A 24,153-nucleotide genomic window follows, 5' to 3' on the forward strand; every position below is an offset into this window, starting at 1 on the left:
TAGAATGGCTCAAGACAGACCTCTGCAGAGAAACTGCTCAGGGAAGGCAACAAAGGGTGACCATCTCACACACAGCAGATAGGTTACAATGCCAGCCTGACACTACCAAATGTGCTGGAGTTGTGGTATCAGGGGAATTGTCACTGCCGGTGAAAATGTACCCTGAAACAGACATTTTAAGGACACAGCTGGCAATTTCTATAGAAGAAGAAACAGTAACCTCGGTGACATGCTTCACCACCCCACTGACTGGGCTTTGGGATTCCCTGCCCAGATCCCAGAACGATGTGGCTTTGCAAATAAATTCTCATTCTGGCTTGAAGCATGAGGTTTTTACTTTGATTTTACTACACGCCAAGCACTGTTTTTAGTTCTTTAGCTATCAACTCATTTAACTCTCAAATGAACTACTAGCATCCCCACTTTTAACAGACCAGAAGCACAGAGAGGTAACTTGCCTAAGATCACACAGCAAGTAGGTGGCACAGCCAGGAAGGATTTAAACCTAGTGGGTCTGAATCTAGAACTGCCACCAATGCCATTTATAAACAGAGTATGGGCTCAGCCTTGAAACCTATGTGATTCCACTTTCAGACATCAATTTTAGATGGATCAGAGACCTAAATATAAAAGGAAAAATATGAGTGAAGGTTTCTCACTCAGGGATTCTGAAAAAGTATTTGCTCTCCTCACAAAAAGGGTCAGACTCATCCACACAGTCCTGTGTCCCTTCTCCAGTCTGCCTTTTTCCAGTGTGGAATGTGGACGTGATATCTAGATTTGAGAGGATTCCTCTTTTCCCAGAACACTACTCTGACAGAACAAAGCCCCAGCCTCCTAGGAAAGGTGGGTTGCAGCAGCCACCTTGTAGCCAGAGAGTCACAGCAGCACTGGCGCTGATTCTGTCACACCACTGAGCCACATCCTCTCCATCCAGATGTTATAGAATTCAAACAACCTCCTAGGTGTTCAAGTGACACTGCCACTTGTGTATTCTGATACAATGCTTGCAGTCCAGAGCATTTCTAACTGAACACCTGCTGTAGCCTGGCTCCAGCAGCCACATGCTGTGCCAGCACCCTGGAGAGTTTGTAGTCACTAACATGGATTTGAAGGTGTCCCAAAAAGACAGCTCAGAAATGAACTTTTGGCAATCTTTAGGAAAGATTTCCACCAAGCATGGCTGATCAGAGGCATCTAGAGGACCTCAATTGGGAACAGCTTTCTTTCTCTCTACAGATTTCTAGTTAGGGAGACTGATTTTAAAGGCCAAGCCTCCCTCCCCTGCCCCCAACCCCCCAACTCAATAATAATAATAATAATAATAATAATAATAATAAAGTAATAATAATAAAGGCCAAGCCCAGTGCACTGGCACAGCTGCACCATGGTCTGCTGGCCCTGGGCTCACTGCCTGGGAAATCCTGCATAGCCTGTGGATTTTTCCTCCGTGTCACCAGATATCTGCTGGATGTGCCAACAGTTAAACCTCTTCCTGCACTCCCATAAAAACAACTTGTCAATGTGGTTTCGAATACTGGGTGCTTTTCCACAAAGAACTCTCCAGATCCCAGCTAGTCAGATGAAAGACAGACTGATCAACCTAACAAAATAGGTCAGGCTTTATATTTTAATCCTCTAATTCATAATATACTAGTGGCCCAGTGAACAAAATTTGTGCACATTAAAAGGGAATTAATTAGAGGAAATATTTTAGTATTGCTATTTGCCCTTTCTCTATAATAGAAGTGTCAGAGATGAAAGAAAATTAGTAAAATGTATATGAAAAGAATATATAAATTATTAATAAATAAACAATAACAGCGTCACATCCCCAGCTGGCGCCGGGTAGGGGACTCAGCCTCATGTCCCCTGGCCTTGCGGCGCACACAGCCCCACCCACCTGCACCTCCCTTGCATGCAGCATCCTGCTAATCAGTCATTACAGAGTGAGGGCATCACGACCATTTGCATATTGCCCTTTATTAGTACAGATTGAAAGGGAAGAATGAAAAACAAAACAAAACAAAACACATTATTACTAGCAAGAACATCTATGGTTACTTAACCTCTCTGGGCCTCAGTTTTCTCACCTATAAAAAACAGGGAGCCCTAACCAGTTTGGCTCAGTGGATGGAGTGTCGGCCTGCGAACTGAAAGGTCCCAGGTTCGATTCCGGTCAGGGGCATGTACCTTGGTTGCGGGCACATCCCCAGTGGGAGGTGTGCAGGAGGCAGCTGATCGATGTTTCTCTCTCATCAATGTTTCTAACTCTCTTTCCCTCTCCCTTCCTCTCTGTAAAAAAATCAATAAAAAAAAATATTTTAAAAAATGCAGACTCCTGGGCCTCACCTCAGAACTACTGAATCATAATACAAGCCCAGAAATATGCATGATAACCAGCTTTCCAGGTGACACTGATGTATAATAAAGTTTGAAAGGCAGAGTTCTGCAGTATTTTTTTTAAAAAAAAAAACCAAAAACAAAAAAAACAGGGATAATAATAGGGGTATTGTGAGGGTTAGGAAATCACTCCATGACAAATGTTTAGAGCAGGACCTATCATGTAGTAAATGTTCAACAAAGGTGACCTACCAATGTTTTTATTGTTAGGGACTGAAGGCCTTGAGATGTTTCAAAATCTACCTTCTGGTAAACCAAGTGGAGAAAGGCACTGCTCTGATTCTGGCCACTTAGGGAGGCTTGAAGGTCCAGGCCAATGAGCAGAAACTGGCTGCCTGGCCCAGGATACTGCAGGCAGGAAATAGACCTACTGGTGCTAACTGTCCACCAGGTAGCCATTCTTGTCTTTCTTCTAAGGATGCTCAGCTAAGACTAGATTTCCCAATCTTCTTTAAGGCTAGGGGTGACCAACAAGAGATAAATAGTTGTTATGGGACTTCGGGGAAATTCCTTATCAGAAACACAGGCTGGATGCCACTTTTGAGCCCCATCCCACACCCACATTCCCACCTGGACTACTGATTCACTGACGTGACTCCAGTAGTCACATTGGACCATAAAGCCAGGTTAAGGATGAAAGTCTCGTACTAGGGATGGTGAAGCACAAAGAGAGAAGAAGCCTGCTCTTCCTGATGACTGTGCGGCTGCCACAAACCAGAATTACAAAGCTCTGACATCTTACTCATTAGAGAAAACACCTTCCACTGATTTTTGTACCTTGTTAGTTCTGAGGTCCAGTTTGACAGTCAAATGCACTTTCAAGTAACACTGTAGTTTTACACAGCAGGTGACCAAAAGGGATAGTGTTTTATGTCAGAGAAATCCTTCTAGTAACTACCAACATTTAAAGTGTCCTCATGCTTTAGGACCCTTGCTTTCTACTTAATACCAAGTAGAAAGCTAGATACAGAATTTGCCACAGAATGGGGTTACAATTGTTTTGCCTTAGATGGAGGTAGATGAGAACTATAAGATATACTGAGTCATTTATTCAGCAATTATTAAGTACTACTCTATGCTGGGGACTCTGCAAGGTAGGGGGCTAAATATGGTGAACAAAAGCAGATGTAGTCACTGCTCTTACGAAGCTTCCAATGCAGAATAGGGGGCAGAAAACAAACAGGCAAACAAATACAGTACAAATAGTGAGAAGTAGCACATCGGAAATCAGAGTGAGTTTAGCCCAGAAGTAAAGAAAAAGGAGAAGGAGGCCATGTGAATAGTGGGAGTTGGAATATTCCAGAATGTCCATCATCTGAAGAATGGATAAACAAAAAACATGGTATAATCCATACAATGGAATATCATGCAACCATAAGAAGAATAAAGCATTGATTCAGGTATAACATGTATGAGCACTGAAAAAATTATGTTGAATGAAAGAAGCCAGTCATCCAAGACCATATATCACATGATTCCATTTAGTGGAAGTGTCCAGAATAGGCAATTCCAGAGATAGAAAGTAGGCCAGTGGTTGCCAGGGGCTAGAAGGAGGTAGAAATGGAGGGAGAGAGACTGCTAATGGGGATTGAAGGAGGTAGAAATAGGGGGAGAGAGACTGCTAGTGGTTATAGGGTTTCTTTTTAAGTTGATGAAAATGCACTGGAGTTAGAGACCAATGATGGTTGTACAATCTTGTAATTACACCAAAACCCATGAATTTTGAAAGGACGAATTTTAAGTCATGTGAATTATATATAAATTAAAAAACACTCAAAGGGCAACTCAAATTGAATTACTGAAAAGGTAATAAAGTTTCTAATGAAAGTTAAAAAGAAGAAAAAAAAAAGGACTATCCCAGGAGATAGAGGAGAATGTACAAGCGTGGTGAAAGTCACAGGAGGCCCGTGTGACTAAATGGCTGCAGCGAGGGAGGTGTGCTGTGAGATGTGGCAGAAGAGAGCGTGGTGGCTGGGACAGGGTGAGGGCTTTGGAATGGAAAGGAGGAGGCAGGTGAAGATCTGTTTCAGATCAAGGACAAACAGGCCTGGTTAAAGGATTGGCCCTGGGGGAGTGGGGCAGAAAAGAGAGATTCAAGAATGATCTTCACATAGTTTCATGAATTTTTCCAAAGTGGTTTTCTGCCAGATTCAAATTGTGCACAGCACAGTAAGAGCAGCTCACCAAATGCCTGTTAAATGAATTGAAAAAATGAACAAAGTCACTGCACATCTCTCGCCCCTCTGTGGGAGGCAATGGGCGGGGTGACTGGCGGGGTGATTGGGGGTCCCCCAGCTGGCACCCGCCTTGGCTGGCCTGGGGCCTGGGGACAGCTCCTGCATTGAGTGTCTGCCCCTTGGTGGTCAGTGCGCATCATAGCAACTGGTCATTCCACCGGTTGTTTCACCATTTGGTCTATTTGCATATTAAGCTTTTATTATATAGGATTATATCCTTACCTCTACCTGTTTCTCTACCATCCACTGGTAGATACTGGTCCACCACATTCCATCAACTACACATTTATTCAAACCATAAACGTAAGGGTTATTCTTTTTTTGGAGGGGGTAGTCTTTTTTACATATACACCCTAAGCAAGATAGAGCTACTGAATCAATAACAACCAGGTCCTTCCTTCTCTGAGGGGGTCAAAGAAAGAGATAAGCCAATGAGAAGTAAGCTCTCATTACTGATGGACAACCTGTAAAAAGAGAGGAAGAGATGCTACTCCAGAGATAGGAAGTATCATCATCTTTCTTTTTGTTGGGGGTGGGAAGGAATGTGGGATAGTCCAGAGTGGGGAGAGCACTATGGATAACAGTGGCCTAGTGGTAGGGTGGAGAGGGGATGTCAATTAGACACTATGCCTTTCCCTCCAAGAACATCTACTAGAATTGAAGCCCAGCAAGAGAAAAGTTGTAACCCCAAAGGGGTCATGAACTCCAACCCACTCCAACAGCCACATTCATTCTGAGGGAAACACCAGAACCCTAGAAGACGGTATCCTTATCCTGCAACCAGGAGAAGGCCACCATGGTCACAGACCATTGTCTTGCCCCTGCAAACAATGCCACAATCTAGACATGTAAAATCCTAATACGCAAATAGACCGAACGGCAGAACCGAACAACCAGTTGCTATGACGTGCGCTGACCACCAGGGGCGTGTGTGGAATATGGTGGGAATCGGCCACAGTGGGATGGTGGAGCAGGTGAGCAGGGATGCCAGACAAAGGCAGGGTGCCTGTTGCTGTCATGGGGCGAGCCTCTGGTGGTTATTGAAAATTCTTTGCTCCCGCATGCTGCGGTCCTGCTGGGCACTTGCACCCACTGCCGGTGCCAGAGCCGCTGCTTGCACCCACTGCCAGTGCCCAGCACCGGTCCTGATCGCTTGTCGCCATCAGCAGGTGCGAGCAGCGGCTACCGACCCCAATCGCCCCTGAGGGCTTCTCCACCTCCTTGCTGGCGCTGGCCCCAATCGTTCCACACCATCAGTGTGTGGGAGCAGTGGCGGCAGGAGCAGCAGTGGGGCTGCTGGCAGACAGGGGACTGGGGGCTGTGGAGGGAGGGGCTGGGCGGGGGCGCGGAGGATGGGCCAAGACCCGCCCTGTGCCCACCACAGTCTCGCAGCCCACAGTTCCTTTCGAGGTGCATGAATTCGTGCACTGGGCCCCTAGTAAATAAATATTAAGGCCATTTTTTCTGTAGGGTAGATTCTCAGCCATTTTACAAGTTGGGCGTGAGAAATGTCCCAATTGGATGTCTGTGTGTGCTACACTTGGGGTGGATGCAAGGTAAGTTGTTGCTTGTGCTGCCTGCTCCATGAAGCTTCATCTGGAACATACCTTCACTTCAGTGTTTCTGTAATTCCTGTGTTACTCTCACAAGGGACTGACTTGGTGGCATTGAATGTTTCACACAGCTGACTGAACTCTGATTATTTCATTCTACCAGATGAGGGAAGCAGGTCAAACTGCTTGTCATGGTCACTCAGAAGTTACTTCTCACCACAGCACCTGGTACCATGCTAGCCTCTCCTAGTCTGACAGAGGTCCATGGATATCTATCACTTGATCACAAAACAGACACAAAGACTTTTGTCACTATTTTACAGAAACAGGATATCACATTTACTTCTCTGAATCCTGCTTTTTCTTACATATATTGCACAGAAATGCTTCCAAATCAGCTAGTAGTGCTCTTACCCACTCTTTTTAGCAGATGATATTTGATAGAATGGATGTGCCATACTTTACCACTCCTGGAAAAGCGGGCACTCATTGTATTTTCAGGATTTGGTTTTTGTCTTGCCCCTGCAAACAATGCCACAATAAGTATTGGGGCCATTTTTCTTGTAGGGTAGATTATTGAAGTCCACTGCTGTAGCAAAGACTACTCAGGGAATATTACAAAGTATAAATTAGTAAAGAATGGTGTTCAAGATCAAAGTATAGAATTACATGTGTCATATGTGTTTGTTTTTGTGTTAAGTATCTCTGGAAGAACACACCTGAAAAGGGAGTTCACACAGGAGGGGAGCAATGGGCAGGGAGACTTACTTTTCACTGTATATCTTTTTTTGTGCCATTTGAACATTTTATCATGTGCATGCATTGCTCATTCAAAACTGAATAAATACAATTTTTTTCCAGGCCATCTCCTAAACATTTGCAATGATTCACATGTCCTCCAGCAACTTGGGAGAGTACTTAGTTGAGCTCATTTATGCCCTATGTTTTTCTCCTTTAAGGCCATCCCTCCTCCACACCTTTCTCTTCTTTTTTTTCCCCTGACCTATTACGAGCTGAAACATGTCAAGTTTTACCTGCTCATGATCCATGATTCTTCTTATTCTATAGCCCTTGGGCAGGCAGAAGGCAACTCCCAGATTTGCTAATTTAGACAAGTCATCCTGGCCGGCACCTCTCAGCAGCACAAGACAGAAATCCAAGCCAGGGTGGGAGCCAGGTTTTCTCCAGAAACCTGAGGGCCCAGATGGGGCTGAAAGAGACAGGGGCAGGGCCTCTCTCTCCCCACATGCTTGCAGCACAGCCTGTTTTAAACTCATGTTGGCTGACCTGCCATCAGTAACTGAGTGGCCTAGAGTCCCCCAAATGCCCATAACCTCTCAGAAAGGCCCTGGCCTCTCAGGAACAACTTTAGAGACAAGAAACAGGAGGGACCAGGGGACAAAGAACACAGAAGAATCAGGCTCATACAAACACGAAGTCTTCTTATTTACTAGTATTTCCTATATGCCAGTCATCCTCTATGCCTGGCCCAGAACCAAAGGCCTCTCTTCAGCCACTGCTTTTAAAGCCTACTGTGATTTCCACAAAGGGAAAACAAAGCTGACATAGCACGCAGATAGCAATGGCCCTGAGTGGAGCAGCAACTCCAACATAATGCACCTACCACTGCAATGCTGGCTGTAGCTCTGGGCTAAGTGCAGAGGGGAGGGGTCTAAACATGGTCAGATGAGAAATCAGCTGGTGAAAGGTAGGAGATGGGAGAGTATGAGCCATCTCAAAACTGGCAGCAAGTCCATACTCCAACATGAGCTCAGTGCAGGGGAGGCCACAGCCTTAGCTCAACTGGTTCCTTGGAATGCCCTTGCCCTTGATCCTTCAAGACTCAGCTCAGCAAAGATGTGTGCCTGTGGGTACTGCCCCGAGCAGCCTGTGAGTGAGGCAAAAGGGAGACAACCTAAGTGTCCACCAGCAGGGATGGGCTGAAAAATTGTGATACAGACACACAATGGAATCCTTTATGTCTCTCCTTTCCTATTCTCCAAGTCTATTGGCCAGTTCTGTTGCTACTATCTCTAAAACATATCCTGATTCCATTTCTTTTCCCCTCCTTCCTATGCAAAGCTACCACCATCATCTTTCACCTGGACAACTCAATCAGATCCTCCATTGATCACCCTGAGTCCACTCTTCCCTTCCTAGATTATATTCTTCACACGCAGACAGATCAAATTAAACAGGGATCACATCAGATTACTGTTTAAATTCTCTCAATACAATGCAAACCTCATCTCATTCCACTTTACCCATCGCCCAAATGCTCCCACCCCATTGTCCTCCTTTCCCCTCTAAGTTTATTTGTACCCCAGGGCCTTTGAATACTTTGCCCTAGCTATTCTCAAGGCTGGCTTCTTCCTGCCAGTCAGGTCGCCCTGTGACAGTATACAGTAGTGAGTAGGCATGAAACACAAAGATGGACATCTCACAGACATAATGTTGAACAGAAAGGCCAGATACAAAGGAACATTTACATAAAGTATGACTGCATTTACATAAAGTTCAAAGTCAGGTATGAGAGATTGAGTGATTTTGCTGGGAAAAGAGGAGTGACTGGGAGGGAGTAGGAAAGGAACTTCTGGGGACTGCAAATATTGTTTTCAGAGCTGATTACATGAGTGTGTTCACTTGGTGAAAGTTCATCTAGCTACACACTTAATATGTGATGTACCCTTGGACCTTTTCTGGATGTATATTATAATGTTTCATATAATGTTTACAGAATGGAAACATTTTGGCTGCCCATAATCCTTCCTATGATTTGGAAATTTTCCATCTATGAGCCTTGGTAGGGAGGCCATGCTCCACCACTTTGTAATAATAAAATATTACAAAGGCCACCCACTGGCTCTCACAACCTCCTTATAGCTAATCTGGGCTCTACTCAGCAAATGCACCCTCCCCCTCCATGGCTTACATCACCTTGGAGAACCAGGATTTATGTACCTTGATGTTTTGGAGCCCAGAGCTGCAGCTTGGTGCATGGAAAGGGCTCACTGAGTCTTGATGAGTGGACCCCCACCAGATACACATTTCCTCCTCCAGCAAAATAATAACAGTATTGGGCCATTCTACACTTGGGAGCACATTCATTCTTTCAACAAATGTTTACTGTGTGTCTACTGGGTGCCAGGGACTTTTCCAGGCACTAGGGATCCAGGTGAACAAAACACTGGAGCTGAAACTAGTGGGGAAAATGAACAATAAACAAAATAAGTAAACGATATAATTAGGTAGTGCCACAGAGAAAAATAGAGAAGGGAGATGAGGATCTCCCTGCAAAGGCAATATATGAACAAAGGCTTGAAGGACGTGAGGGAACCATGTAGGGTATGAGAGAAAAGCTTGCCTAGCAGCAGGAAGAGCCAGTGCAAGGGCCCTGAGACAGGCACATACCGAGTGTCTGTGGAGCACTGAGGAGGCCCATGTGCCTGGAGCAGAGAGGAGAAGTCACAGGTAAAGGGAATAGATTGTGTAGCTATTGGCCACAGTAAGGACTTTGGCTTTCACTCAGGGTAAGATGGAGCCATGAGAAGGTTCTCAGCAGAGGGATGGATCTGCTTGGGTGATTAACAGTATTCCTCTGGCCCTGTCCAACCCTCTTCCCTACCCAAGATGGAAACCAATCTTGACAAGAAACAGACATTTGGTAATTTGTGTGGCAAATGTCTACGAGAAATAAATAAGCAGAAGGCTCTTCACCCACTTCCTCCAACCCATCAAGGTCTCATGCTGGCCAGCAGGACTTTGCAAGATTGATTAGCAATCCACATCACATTACAGACACCAGACTCTCCTCCACTGGCCACTGGGAGAATCCCCAAAGCTGATGGGAAGCAGTCTAAGGCCACATGCCAGGAAAGTACCATCTTGGTGGTTAGCTAGAGTCAAAATCAAATTCCAACTCTGCCTCTTAGCAGCTGTGTGAACTATGATTCATTACTAGACTTTTCTGGGTCCCAAACTTTCTTATCAGTAAAGTGGGAGGGTGTGGGGGATAGTAATTTCCACCCTTGATAAGCCTGTTGGGGGAGTTAAATTAGGTAACAGGGATCAAGTGACTGGCAAAGTGCTGGGCACAGAGAGAGCCTAAAAGATGTTAGCAAAGGTGTTATTATAACTGAAATACCAAAGAAATAATAGCGACATTTTCAACGTCTCAAGTCTGAGGATGTCCCTTGGGCAAACTGGACTCTGATATTAAGCATGGGGCTGAAGTGAAGGGTCCTCTAGAGGAGAAAGGCCTTCAGAGTGTAAGTTTCTTTCTCCCTCTACCTATTCTCCATGGAATAACTGCCCAGGACAGCTTTATCCATGCCAGAGAAAGGAGATGGCCCACAGACGTCTGGAGGAATTAGCATCAAATCTACATGTTATGGACACGTGTCTCAGCCCATCACAGGCACAAGCCCCTAGAGAAGAGACCCCAGCCTGTATCCATCTCTCTCAAGGAAATGTGAGAAAAGGGAGAGTTTTAACAGCATAAAAGGCACTCTGGGGAAATTTCTTATCTCTTCCCCCTTGGGAATAGCACTAGGTCCTTCAGTTTGCTCCATGCACGGAAGGCAAGGCCTCTGGGGGACTTGGGTCCACAACTGGAACATGGGGATTATAATAATATTAAGGCTTGTTCACACTCATTCAGCTCATACTTATTAAGCAACTTCTTTGGCTCTAATGCTGATATAGGAAGAAATGAAACAAATTCTCACCCTCACTGCTCACATGCTAAGGAGGAAGGCACCAAAAGCAAACATACAACATTAGAGAATGACAAGTGCTACAAAAGTAATAATAATAATAATAATAATAATAATGCAGGGAACAGAAAGGGCCATTTCACTTTATTATTATTATTTTTTAAAACTATGGAACGCTTCACGAATTTGCGTGTCATTCTTGCACAGGGCCATGCTAATCTTCTCTGTGTTGTTCCAATTTTAGTATATGTGCTGCCAAAGCGAGCACAGAAAGGGCCATTTTAGACAGGGTGCTTAGGAAGACTTCTTTGAGGTGGTGTCTCTGCCATGCAAGCAGAGACCTGAATAATGTAGTAAAATTATATATAAACACATACATATCCTATATAATAAAAGCCTAATATGCAAATTGACCAAACAGCAGAACGACCAGTTGCTATGATGTGCACTGATCACCAGGGGCAGACACTCAACGCAGGAACTGCCCCTAGCCTGCAGGCCCCAGGCCAGCGGGGGAGCCCCCAATTGCCCCACCAGTCACCTCCCTCTGCGGGAGGCAGCTGGCAGCAGCAGGGGACGGGGCCAGTGAGCTGGCGGCACCAGGCCAGCCAAGGCAGGTGCCAGTGGGGGCGCCCCCTGATCGCCCCGTCAATCATCCCTGATTGCCGGCCAGACCTAGGGACCCTACCCATGCATGAATTTCATGCAATGGGCCTCTGGTACATATATAATTTTGGATATGTCTTTATATACTAGAGGCCCAGTGCAAAAAATTTGTGCACTTGGGGGGCGGGGTTCCTCAGCCTGGTCTGTGCCCTCTCACAATGTGGGAGCCCCATGATCGATCTCCCTAAAGAGGTAGGCCCTGCCCACCCATCTGGGGTTCCTCGATGAATTGCCCCAAAGAGGTAGGTCAGAGCTGGGGGTGCCGCCTCCACAGCTCTGCGTGCACACAGCCCCCCCCCCCAATGCACGCAGCCCCGCCCACCCATGTGCGCCTGCAGCCTCCTGGTGATGGATTGTTACGGTGTGAGGGCATCATGACGTGAAGGCATGATGACCACATAGGCTTTTATTACTATAGACATATACACACACATATAGCCAAGAACACAGTGCTGCTATGGAAATCTAAAGTGCTCTAGGTAAGAATGCTCCTGGGCTTCCAGGGATTGGAGTCTTCCCCAGATTCCAATATGCTCTCTGTGGCTGAGAAGTACTAATAAAGGGTGTTCCTTTTTTATACTTGGCAGTGTACCAGACATAGAAGGCACTCTTTATCAGGACCTTATTCCTCCTTCATCGTTGCACAGTGTTCCACTGGACAGACAACGTGACTGATTGATCCAGTTCCCTATTAATGAACACCTAGGATAGTTCCCATTTTTTGCTCTGACAATCAGTGCCCTAATGAGCCACCTTGGACACAGATTATTCTCACACTTGGGAACATCTGTAGGCAAAAGCTCCCAGAAGTAGAACTGCTGGGGCAAAGGATAGTTGTGTCCAAGGGTCCCCTTGACAGATGTTGCCAAAGTCCCATCCAAAGTGACACTAAAACTTCATTTCATTCCTGAGCTTCTAGCTCAGAGGTCCCAGGAAGAGGATACAGTAGGCATCTAGGAGGGGACAGAGGGAATAATGACCCCTGCCAGCCTGCCTACAGTTGATTGGCCCAGGGAGAATACCTGACCTCTGCTGGACCATCTTGAGAACCCCTTCCCTGGTCCTTGATAATAAATCCAAAGGAAGACATCTTTCTCTTCCTTGTGTTGTTTTGGGCTGGGGCTGGGAGAACACAGAACTATTCTCTTTGAGAGCCTGAACTACAAGGTCTGTGGATGGCCAGGTTTCCCACCAAGTGAAGGGAAAGGCAAAAAGAGAGACTATAATAGGCGAAAATGAATATAGCAGATGTAGGGGGAAAGCAGTGAGGAAGAGAATCCCGATAATGGCATTTGTGTTCCATAGGCTGGCTGCTTCCCAGCATCCATTCTGCCTTTGTAGCCCCTTAGTGATCCCACACCCTTGCCAGTGATTGGTTCAGGGGAGGTCACATTACCTGCGCTAGTCCAATCCAAGGGGAGCTCTGAAGCTTTGCACTATGGTTGGGGGACAGATATCCTCTCTCTCAGGCCAGAGCTGAGGAGAAATAAACCTGGATCAGTGTTGGCAGCCAGTCCTCCGGGGAAGCCAGGTTTGAGGATGACATGGACATCAGAGAGAAGAATGGAGAGAGAGAAAGAAAGTGGGTCATTGATGATGGCCCTGAGCTCCTGGATCAACTAGCCCAGAATCTCGCCCCACCTCTGAGCTTTCTAGTCATGTGAGCCAATCCTGTCCCTTGGAGTTTATGCCTGTTTGAGTCAGTGTTTCTTTTCCATGCAACCAAGTAACTGACTGGTACACAGTCCTTCCTGAAGCCTTGTTTTGTTTCTCTGGGCCACCCAGCACCCTCTAGTTAAATCCTCCTTTGCCTAAGGTGCTCTGAGAGCAGTATAGCAATTTGGCCAAGGACCTAACTTGCCCAGCCAGTTTCCCCAGCTATGAAATGGGAATAACAAACACTTCTTTGGGTTTTAAAAGGATTAAACACATTAGCAATAATTATTCTGAAGTACTGAAGGGTAGCTGAGAGGCTTCAATCTCAAAAAGCAATTAGCTGCACCCCTCCCCCATTTTGTTTGCTGTTCCTTTGTTCAGGTCAGCAAGTCCATTCTTCACAAACAGTCCCAAAGAACAGCCAGCACATTTTCTGTCAGGAGGGTGGCAAATCTCATCTCAACAGGTGATCTGAGTAAAAGAGATTCCACTCAACTCATCTGGTAGCTGGGTGGTAGAGGAAGCCCTCATGAGCGCATTTTCCATCAAATGCAAGCTGGGGTCTAAAGTTTCAAAACACAGGCTTGGGCACAGTCCCAGAAGAGGACAAAGGAAAGAGAGCCCGGATGGAAGAGAAACTGCTGCACAGCAGGTTCCACAACTAACTGTTGGGAGGAGGACCCTAGGTTGGCTTGCAGCCACATCTGCTCTCTACAGAGCTATGAGGCAGCAGGAAGAAGAGACCCCTCCACGTCTATATTTACAGCTGGGAACTGGCACGGGCCTGGGCAACTCAGTTGGAAATAAACTCAGCCAGGAAGGGAAAACTGGAAGACGCTTCCATAGCAACACCCATCTGGAGTTCTCTGCCCACAGCTGGAAACATTCAGAAGCAAAATTTATCTAGAGATGTACACCAAATTCATTTTTTCCATTTGCACTGGAATGTGTTACTTAAACCTCACTTCTTTGGGGAGCCTCTGGGTAGGCCCTGTTCTGTGATTCAAAAAAAATCCTTCTTAACATTTAGAACACAGGACCTATCCGTGTGACCATGTTTTCCTGCTGTCTGTGGGCTTCACGGGCAGGGTCTGTGTCTGCTTTGCTAATTGGTACCTGGCCCAGAACAGGCCTTCAATCAGTGTTTATTGAATAAATCAATCAACTGTTCTGTTCCCAATTTGATTGTTATTCATTACTTTAGCTAACATGTAAGCACCCATAAGTATGGACCAGGGGTCCTCAAACTACGGCCCGCGGGCCTCATGCAGCCCGCAGAAAACATTTATCCGGCCCGCCGGGTGTTTTTGCCGCTGCTGTGTGCATAGAAATTTGTTCATAGTTTTTTTTTAAACTATAGTCCGGCCCTCCAACGGTCTGAGGGACAATGAACTGGCCCCCTGTTTAAAATGTTTGAGGACCCCTGGTATGGACAGTGAGCTGAGCTGTGTACTTACTACTGTCATGCCCATCTAAAAACGGGCTCCTTCTCAAAGTCAGAGCCACAGAAGAAATGGAGTTCTTTCATTTCTAGAGAAGGATGGGAGAGAACATGAATACCTAGAGCAAGACTAGGCATGTGGAGCAATGGGTGTTAAGGAATCTGCTTTGATTTTAAGAACTTTCTGAGCAGAAATTTTACAGGGCTGACATACACTTCTGCAAGGAAGGCTGGAAACAGGCTGCTTGAGACACACAAACATTAAACAGACAGTTACACTTTGAGAGACTTCCACCAAACGGCTCTGCTCGTGATATCTTACCTTTTCAAATTTTCCTGTTTATGAAAGAGGTATATGCTTATATATACATGTAAAAACTTATAAAATAAAGGTATAAAGAAGAATACAAAGTTACCCATATCTCCCCACGAAAGGATAACCACTATAAAAAAGTTGGTTCACTCTGGCCAGTGTGCTCAATGGTTACAGTCAGCCTGCGCACCGAAGAGTCTCAGATTCAATTTCCAGTCAAGGGCACATCCTGGGTTGCAGGTTTGATCCAGGGCCCCAGTGTGGGAGGCAACCAATTGATCAATGTGTCTCATATTGATGTTTCTCTCTCTTCCCCATGTCCTATTTTCTCTCTCTCTAAAAAAAAAAAAAAAAAAATCAATGGAAAGATATCCTCTGGTAAGGATTAACAACAGCAAAAAAAGAGGTTGGTTCATTTCCTTCCAGTCTTTTTTTTTTCTTTCTATTATTAGCAGTATATGGATAGAGAAGAGAGAAAATCTCCTGTTCTTTAAAATCTTTCACCTGTGCTTTTCTAGGGGATTTTAAACAAGTGGAAATCAATATTTTTAAATAGCAAAATTAAGCCTATTTCCCCAAACTACAGACTCGAGGAAGAAGAAGGATTCTCTCTTCCTCTCTTCCAATTTTTGTCCTCACAGAACCACTATTATAAACCAGTGGTTTTCAACCCTAACTGTGCCTGAGCATCACAGTGGGATATAATAATTGCATGGCCAGTATTACTTGAGCAACTACTACAGAAGAGGCTGTTTTAAACATTTTACAAACAATACTTAATTTTATACTTTCAATACTTTCATCATTTTACAGATAAGGAAACTGAGGCAGAGATATTAAGTGACTTTCATAAGGTCACATGGCCACTAAGTGGTGGCGCTGGGATTTGAACCCAGGCCATCTGGTCCCAAGTGTCATGTTTTCCCTGGTCCACACAGTTCGAGACCCTAGCAACAGTGACACCAACTTTGAGCTTCAGGGCAAAGTTCCCAATGTCCCTATTGCCAAGTTTGTCATGATTATTCATACTTCTCTCCAGACTCATTTTTATTTCCTAAAGGAAATGAGAAATTGCTGGAATTCAGAAGTGAGACAACTGGAAGTTATAGCTGACTACATACACATGTGGGTCCCCTGCTGGATTTCCCAAGAAACATTCTTAATGAATGACTTTTCTGGAGGGGCTAGGGGTCAGTTCCTGGGTAGATCACCCTTCCATAACTGAGACCTCACCCAGCTCCAGATGGGATGTGAAGGCTCCTCCCTAACTTCACCATGTAGGAGGATGGAGAACTGGAAAACTCACAGCCCCACTACCTATTTACATGAATCTGCAGAAAGGGTTTGACAGGGACTTCTCTTGTGTTTACATCATTAGTGAGGTTGGAGTCAGTATTCAGTCACTGTGGGGGGATCAGCCAGATATGTTTTTCCCATCATCGCACATGACTCCCTCCTCATGGCAAAACCAGATTAGCCACTAAGGGGAGGGTGGGGGGAGGAGTTCCCAAGAATTGATCACTAGGGAGTTTGTCTCCCCTACAGGTGGGAAGGGAAAAACCTCCATTTCAGGAAAATGTCGCTCAGTGCTCAATTCAGGGAAGGAGATGAAACATTGCTGCTTTGGGTCTGAGAGCTACTATCCTTCCAGCTACCCATGGAGAGGAGGACTGGAAAAACCAAGGGCTGCAAGACTGCCCAACTCCACCTGTGTACAGCAGGGGCTCAGTAATGTTTCGATGCTATTAAATTACTAGGCTGTGTGTGTGTGTGTGTGTGTGTGTTTGTTGGGGTGGTGAATGGGGCTGTTTGTTGTTGCTGTTGTTAATATTCTAAAAAAGTAGAGAGAAAGTACAGTAAACTCCCATGTACTTAAACTAGATTTGGTAATCATCAAGATTCTGCCACATAAGCTTCATCTATTCTTAATTTGTTTCTTTCCCCCATTTTTCCTCCTCATTGAATTATATTAAAGTAAATCCCAAATATGATGTCATTTCACCATTTCATGTTTCAGATTGCACCTCTGAAAAATATGGACACTGTCTGATGTACCCATAATATAGGCTGGTTTCATTACTGATCAAAATAACAATGAGGCTCAGCCAGTTTGGCTCAGTGATTAGAGTGTCAGCACACAGACTGAAGGGTCCTGGGTTTGATTCTGATCCAGGGCATGTGCCTCGGTTGCCCTGGTTGGGGCTCGTGCGCGTGCGGAGGCAATCAATCAATGTTTCTTTCTCTCTGTCTCTCCCCTTCCTTTCTACTCCCTCTAAAAATCAATGGGGGAAAATATATCCTCAGGTGAGGAGTAACAACAATAACAACAAAATAACAATGAATATTTTCCTAAAAGATAAGACCCAGTATTGACAAAGGAGTAGGGAAATGGGTCATCTCAGCTGATGAAGTAATGCTTTTCTGGAGGACTTCCTGGCAGTACAAATCCAAAAAGAATTAACAACCTCTGCCTATCTTCTGACTCAAGTTTTCCATCATGCGATCATCAAAAAAATACTTATGGATGTCTATCACATGCCTGAAAGTATCCTAAGCATTTTTCTCCCTGGTACAGATATGGAAATCAAGGCACAGAGAGGTAGAGTCATTTGTCCAAGGTTACACAGCTCTTAAGTGCCAGAGCCAATATTTGAACTGAAGCAATTTCAGGTCTGAGAAAGGTGGCGTTCTGGGCCTTCCTCACTTGAGAGGCCACTTGCTTCAGGTTCCACACAGCACTCTCTATGCATACTTATTATTATTATGTTAATGCTTATTATGTTGAATCTAGTGAATGATTATTATGTGGAATCTTCATATGAGATACATAGCAGAACTCTTGTTCACCTTTCAAAGGCTAGTGCATGTGTTCTACATACTCCTATCTTCTTTATAGTTCACTCTCCCTGACTGCCTGAGCAGAATTTCCCTCTCCTCTGTGTTCCCACAGCTTTTGGTGCTCAACACTCAGCACCCTGCATTATAGTGTTATGCCCAGATTTCAAGATCCCCAACAGAACCACCAGGGAGCGCCGAGTCCGATGCAAAAGCATAGAGACTTTATTCAAGCTGAGCTTGGTCCCTCTGCCTCCATTAGCGGCGCAGCGGCAGGATGCGAGAGAGCCCTGAGTCTTGAAAGAACAAAGACTTTATAGGGCTTGGGGTGGGGGGTCGGGGGGTGGGGGCCCACTCGGACTACTGATTTGGCCGATTCCGGTTGGTTGAGTGAGGGCCGGGGGCTAGTGACACAAGGGCAGGGTGCAGCTAGGGTCTGGTTACACAAAGACAGGGGGGTGGTCAGCATACTTTTGGCCTTGGGTTTGTTTCCCTTGCATTCCCATTGGCTGAGATAAGGGCAGGTTGAGTAACTGATACATTCTGTGGCTTTTTCTTGGAAGAGGAGTTAGGGACACAGCTATCAGTCCCGTTCTGTCCTTTCAATAGCTTTTTAGGTGTCCCCTCCTGGGAAGGCAGTACTGTAGAGGGGTTAAGACCAGAGGCTCTGGAGGAGGAAAGATGGGGGTTCAAACCACAAACCACCACAAACTATGAGATCCTGGCAAGCCATTTCCTCATCTCTCTGATCCTTGAGTTTTCTCATCTTTGGAGATGAGAAAATAATATCCACCTGCAGCAGAAACTTGATTGTGAACCATATGGCCATTCCCAACTCCTGTCTCTCTTGCTGCCTCCCACTGCACAGACATTCCACATTCCCAGCCTCCCTTGCAGCTAGGGACAGTGTGAGAAATGCTCACCTGTCCAAACTCAAGTAACAGACTTGGAGACAGAAGTATGGCAAAAATGAGACTTTTAATACAGTCTTGCAAGAGTGGGTGTCCAGTGAACAGGCATACACGAAGTAGAGATCACAGGCTATTTATCCCTGGGTGCAAGAGTCCCTCCTCTGGTTCTTCATTGGCTGAGTACTATGGGATTAACAGTTTTCCCCATATGTCCTCTAGGTCTCACTGTCTGAGATCTTTTGTAGTTGTCTTCACCTCCCCCTGTCTAGTTGAGGCGGTATGAAGTGTTTCATTTTGGGTGTGTGTGTGTGGGGAGGAGGGGGTGCGTATCCACCTCGATGCTGGCTCATGTACACAGTTCTTTGTTCTTATCCTCTCCCCTCCTCCCTACATTCTGCTTGCCCTGGGGAAATTCAGTAATAACTCCATTAAAAGTTGACTATGCTGAAGATGGATCACAGAGGCCTATTTCCTTTGTGGCCAATGAGAGATAAAAAGGAGTCTGCTGGGGGTAGAGCTGTTTATGGGAACATATTCCATTTCGAAAGAAAAGTCACAGGAAGAGAAAGCCTTTTTTCCTGCTCCTACCTGCTTAGGATGCTGTGATAAGGATGTGATCATGTGTAAAGGTGGAGGCAGTCATCCCCATGACCATGCAACAACCAACACCAGAATGAAATGCCTGCACACTAAAGGTTAGGAAATAGAGAGTGTCCAGTTCTCAAGGTCATCATTGAGCCTCTGAATCAACCCAGAGCTTGTCACCCCACTTTGCAGTGAGAGAATGAATTGTCTCCACTACGCAGCCAAGATTCACCAGGCATCTTGTTACTTGCAGCCAGATGTGTTCCAACTGACAAACTGCCTCATGGAGGGAGAGCTCAATGCAATTATGCATGTAAAGTGCTTAGCACATTATTGGCACTCACTCAATTTGGTTAAAGATTATTACCATTGGAATGGGATTTTTGAACTGGAACATGCGACATTCCCCTGGGCAGGATTGTTCCCAGGCTCTTGTCCCGTGCAGTTGAAGAATGAATCCACAGATGGAAGGTGGAAATTTATTGAAGAACAAGTACAAATTCCACGTGGGGAAGGGAAAGAATCCCACAGCAAAGACTCCCACATGGGGAGGGGAAAGAGTCCCACAGAATGGACTCCCACGTGGGGAGGAGAAAAAAATCTCACAGCACAGACTCGCACGTGGGGAGGGGGAAGAGTCCCACTGAGTTCCTTCTCCCTACGGCTTATAAAGGCTGATCTTGGTGCCTTGATATCCCCTCTGATTGGTCACTATTTCCTTGGACTGGTTACTATAGTAACTCCTGGGCTCAAAAGTCGAACCTCACAAAGGACTTGGGAGGTTTTCATCCCCTGCTTCCTTATTGTTTTCCTATCCCCTTTGGGATTTCTTCTTCTCCCTCTGAATGAGGGACTTCCTTCCCTTTATTTTGTAAATATAGACCTGCTGTTTTCAGCTTTCCTATTCTATGGAAATACTAGTGGCACTTTCATGCACCTGGGGAGGGGGGTCCCCTCAGCCCAGCCTGTACTCTTACCAATCAGGGACCCCTTGGGAGATGTCCACCTGCTGGTTTAGGCCCGATTCCTGTGGGATTGGGCCTAAACCGGCAGTCGGACATCCCTCTCACAATCTGGGATCGCTGGCTCCTAACTGCTCATCTGCCTGCCTGCCTGATTGCCCCTAACTGCCTCTGCCTGACTGCCTGATTGCCCCTAATCCCTCTGCCTGCCTGATTGCCCCAACCCCCTGCCAGCCTGATTTCGCCCCCAACTGCCCTCCCCTCCAACTGCTCTCCCCTGCCAGCCTAATTGTCTCTAACCCCTACCGGCCTAATCTCGCCCCCAACTGCCAGCCTGATTGCCCCTAACTGCCTCTGCCTCGGCCCCCACCACCATGGCTTTGTCTGGAAGAAAGTCGGACATCTGGAAGATGGCCGGTTGACCCAGTCTAATTAGCATATTACCCTTTTATTAGTATAGATTATTAGTATAGATACCTTCTACTGCTCTGTAGCCCTGTGCTTCTTCCATGATCCCCTTGATTTCTAAAATTTCTAAAATGTCCTAAATCTGTTTATTTTACCCCTAAAAATTATTGTTTCACCATGATCAATTAGCTGCTCAAAGCCCTACCACAGCTTTTACATCCCACTGCAGAAAGAGATAGTGCCAGCAGCAAATACTTGGTACATTTCATCACCTGCATATTGTTAGGGGCAGAAATAGCATACTGGGATCTAGCTATTAGTTATAAGAAATATTAATCACATTCTGTTAACCATGATTGTTTTGTTTTGATTAAAGAAAGCACAATTCTAACCTGGCTGGGAGTTGTAACCAGGACCTGGGAGCTCACCTGGAAATGCTGTCCATTCTCCCCACCCAGGAGCTGCCTATTATCATGGAAAGATTAACAACCTTGTTAAAGAAAGGAAACAACAGAGTCCTGGATGCCCCTGCCTTTTGCAAACTGCCAGCCCACATTGCCTGTAATCATACACATTCTTATTCCTTTTGCCCACTTCCCCATATAAAATGTGTCCTTGTACCCCATATAAGCAGCTGGGCTTATGGGGGGATGCAGAGCATATTTTCATGGGTAATCTGCTGCTCTCCCATACTGCCGGCATTATTGGAATAAATGCTCATATATAATTCAACCCTGTCTCTGTTAAATTGGCTCAAGTAGTGATAGGCAGCCCGGACCCATTAGTTATCTGGTTTCAAAGTCACACTACTGGGAGTACCTTGGATCTAGGCCTGCTGATCCCCATGCTCATTCTTATCTTGCACAACTAACTACAGAGCCAGCAAGTATGGGAACATGAATCAAACCTTCCTTTATTCCCTGAGCCCTGGTGTACCACCACTCCCTGGCTTCCTCACTGCCTCCTTTTAGCTCATGTTAGTTGGTTCTGAGAGGCCAACTCTCCTCTGAAAGGAGAAAAAGAGTCTCTGACACAATCAAATGGAGCCTCATGTCACTATCTCTCATGCCCAAAGGGGAGCAGGCTGATCAAACTGGAGTTTCCTAAAACCAACGCATTCATAACATTATCCTGTGTAATTCTTCCCTGAAGACCTGGAATTGGGACTCTGCTTCTTTCGACACAGGCAGGGCCTTCCTCATGTTGCCAGACAGATCAACTAGTGTACAATCTTGGTCCCGCCCAATCACCCAATGTGTCCACAGAGTGCTTAAGAGCAAGGATTCTAAGCCACATGACCTGGGTTCAAATTCCAGCTTTGCCACTAGCTGTGTGACCTCAGACAAGTTACACTCCCTCTGTGCCTCAGTTTCCTCATATGGAAAAGGGGGATAGTGATAGTACCAACATCAAAGGGTTGTTGTGTGGATTTAAAAAACATTTAGAGCCCAGCCAGTCTTGAGCACTGACCTATGAACCAGGAAGTGGAGGTTCGATTCTTGGTCAGGACACATGCCTGGGTTGTGGGCTCGAACCCTGGTAGGGAGCGTGCAGGAGGCAGCCGATCAATGATACTCTTGCATCATTGATGTTTCTTCTATCTCTCTCCCTCTCCCTTCCTCTCTGCAATCAATAAAAACATATATATTTTTTAAATTAGAGTACAACCTGATACTAAGAGTGTTATGTGTGGTCCAATTAAACTCACACCCCTTAGATAAGCAGAGATGTCCACTGGGCCTCTAAGGCCCTGTGATCACCCACCAGCTACACATCAAATAAAAGCAGACTCTCTAAAAGGACCCCATGGGCCCACTGGTGGCAAGGGCACATTAGCTTAGAGTTGGGGACAGGGTTCTTGGTTCCTGCTGGACTTCCTGACCCTAGCCGGTTTGGCTCCGTGGATAGAGCATCGGCCTGCAGACTCAAGGGTTCCAGGTTCGATTCCAGTCAAGGGCATGTACCTTGGTTGCGGGCACATACCCAGTGGGGAGTGTGCAGGAGGCAGCTGATCGATGTTTCTCTCTCGTTGATGTTTCTGACTCTCTCTATCCCTCTCCCTTCCTCTCTGTAAAAAATCAATAAAATGTATTTTTTTAAAAGAGTTTCCCCCTGGTGGTCAGTGCACTCCCAACCTCCTGCAGCTGGCATACCTCCCCTGGTCCCCTGCCCCCTAGCCAGCCAACCTCCCCAGGTCCCTCACCCAGTCGGCCAACCTCCCGCACCCCGCCCCCCATGCACGAATTTGTGCACTGGGCCTCTAGTATAATGTAAGTGCCTACCACCTGCCAGGCCTAAGAGACCAATAAAAGATGGTTCCATCCCTGTCCCCAGGCATCTAGTGATCTAGTCCACTTGGTAAGAGATCAATATATGGTATAAAATGTCTCAGAAACACTCCAAGGCAGGACAGCAACCAGAAGACAGGACAGGAAGGGGGAAAGAAACAGATACGACCCCACTCTGAAATTTTGCAGAGCATTCATCAGAGATGGTATCTTCCTGGCTCTGCCCCACAGAATTGTAAGGAAATATGTGAGCTCTACTAATGTAAACAGACAACTCCAAGCCAAACAAAAGGCTAACTGGGTGGGTGGCCCACTCAAGCTGACTTTCTTTGTTATTATAACTTCTAGCGAAATTTGTGCACTGGGGGGAGGGGGGGTCCCTCAGCCTGGCCTGCTCCTCTCCAATCTGGGACCCCTTGGGGGATGTCCAACTGCCTGTTTAGGCCCGATCCCTGTCAGGCCTAAACCGGCAGTTGGACAACCCTCTCACAATCCAGGACTGCTGGCTCCTAACCACTCGCCTGCCTGCCTGATTGCTCCCTAACTGCTCCCCTACTGGCCTGATTGACGCCTAACTGCTCCCCTGCCAGCCTGATTGCCCCCAACTGCCCTCCCCTGCTGGTCTGATCACCCACAACTGCCCACCCCTGCTGGCCCGGTCGCCCACAACTGCCCTCCCCTGCCAGCCATTTTGTGGTGGCCATCATGTGACAACATGGGGGTGGCTATCTTGTGACCTCATGCAGGCAGCCATCTTGTGATGACATGGGCGTGGCCATCTTGTGACCACATGGGGGCGGCCAGCTTGTGTATGAGGGGGTGATGGTCCATTTGCATATTACCTCTTTATTATATAAGATTATTATTGTTAATTCTCACCCGAAAACATTTTTTCCATTAATCTTTAGTGAGCGGAAGCAAGGGGTGAGACAAAGAGAAGAAACATCAATGTGAGAGAGACACATCAATTGGTGCCTCCTGCACCCACCCAGATCAAGCCTGCAACCACGATACATGCCTTGACTGGAATGGAACCCGAGATCCTTCAGTCTGAGGTCTGGTGCTCTAACTACTGAACAAACTGTCTAGGGCTCAAGCTGCCTTTCTTTTCTTTTTTTTTTAAAAATATATTTTTATTGATTTCAGAGAGGAAGGGAGGGGAAGAGAGATAGAAACATCA

General features: G+C 46.0%; 1 protein-coding gene and 1 non-coding gene across 11 annotated transcripts in view; both read right to left on the reverse strand.

Moving 5' to 3' along the window:
* The window catches only part of SIPA1L3 (signal induced proliferation associated 1 like 3), a 306,933-nt gene that overhangs the window by 221,299 nt on the left and 61,481 nt on the right, over positions 1-24,153 (reverse strand). Inside the window, exon 1 of one of the 10 annotated variants that reach the window (XM_070398656.1) lies at positions 12,971-13,533. The exons of the other annotated variants lie outside the window; for them this stretch is intronic. The gene's annotated coding sequence lies outside the window, so the exon portion shown is untranslated. Of the gene's footprint in view, positions 1-12,970; positions 13,534-24,153 lie in introns of those variants that run through there. 10 annotated transcript variants of the gene reach the window in all.
* Positions 11,071-11,176, reverse strand: LOC138997494 (U6 spliceosomal RNA). Its single transcript, XR_011468957.1, has one exon. It is a non-coding gene; the product is annotated as a U6 spliceosomal RNA (small nuclear RNA).

Source organism: Myotis yumanensis, unplaced genomic scaffold (genome assembly GCF_028538775.1).
Source record: "Myotis yumanensis isolate MYYU_CA2020_CCGP unplaced genomic scaffold, mMyoYum1.0.hap1 SCAF_18, whole genome shotgun sequence".
In the NCBI taxonomy this organism is placed as follows: Eukaryota; Metazoa; Chordata; class Mammalia; order Chiroptera; family Vespertilionidae; genus Myotis; species Myotis yumanensis.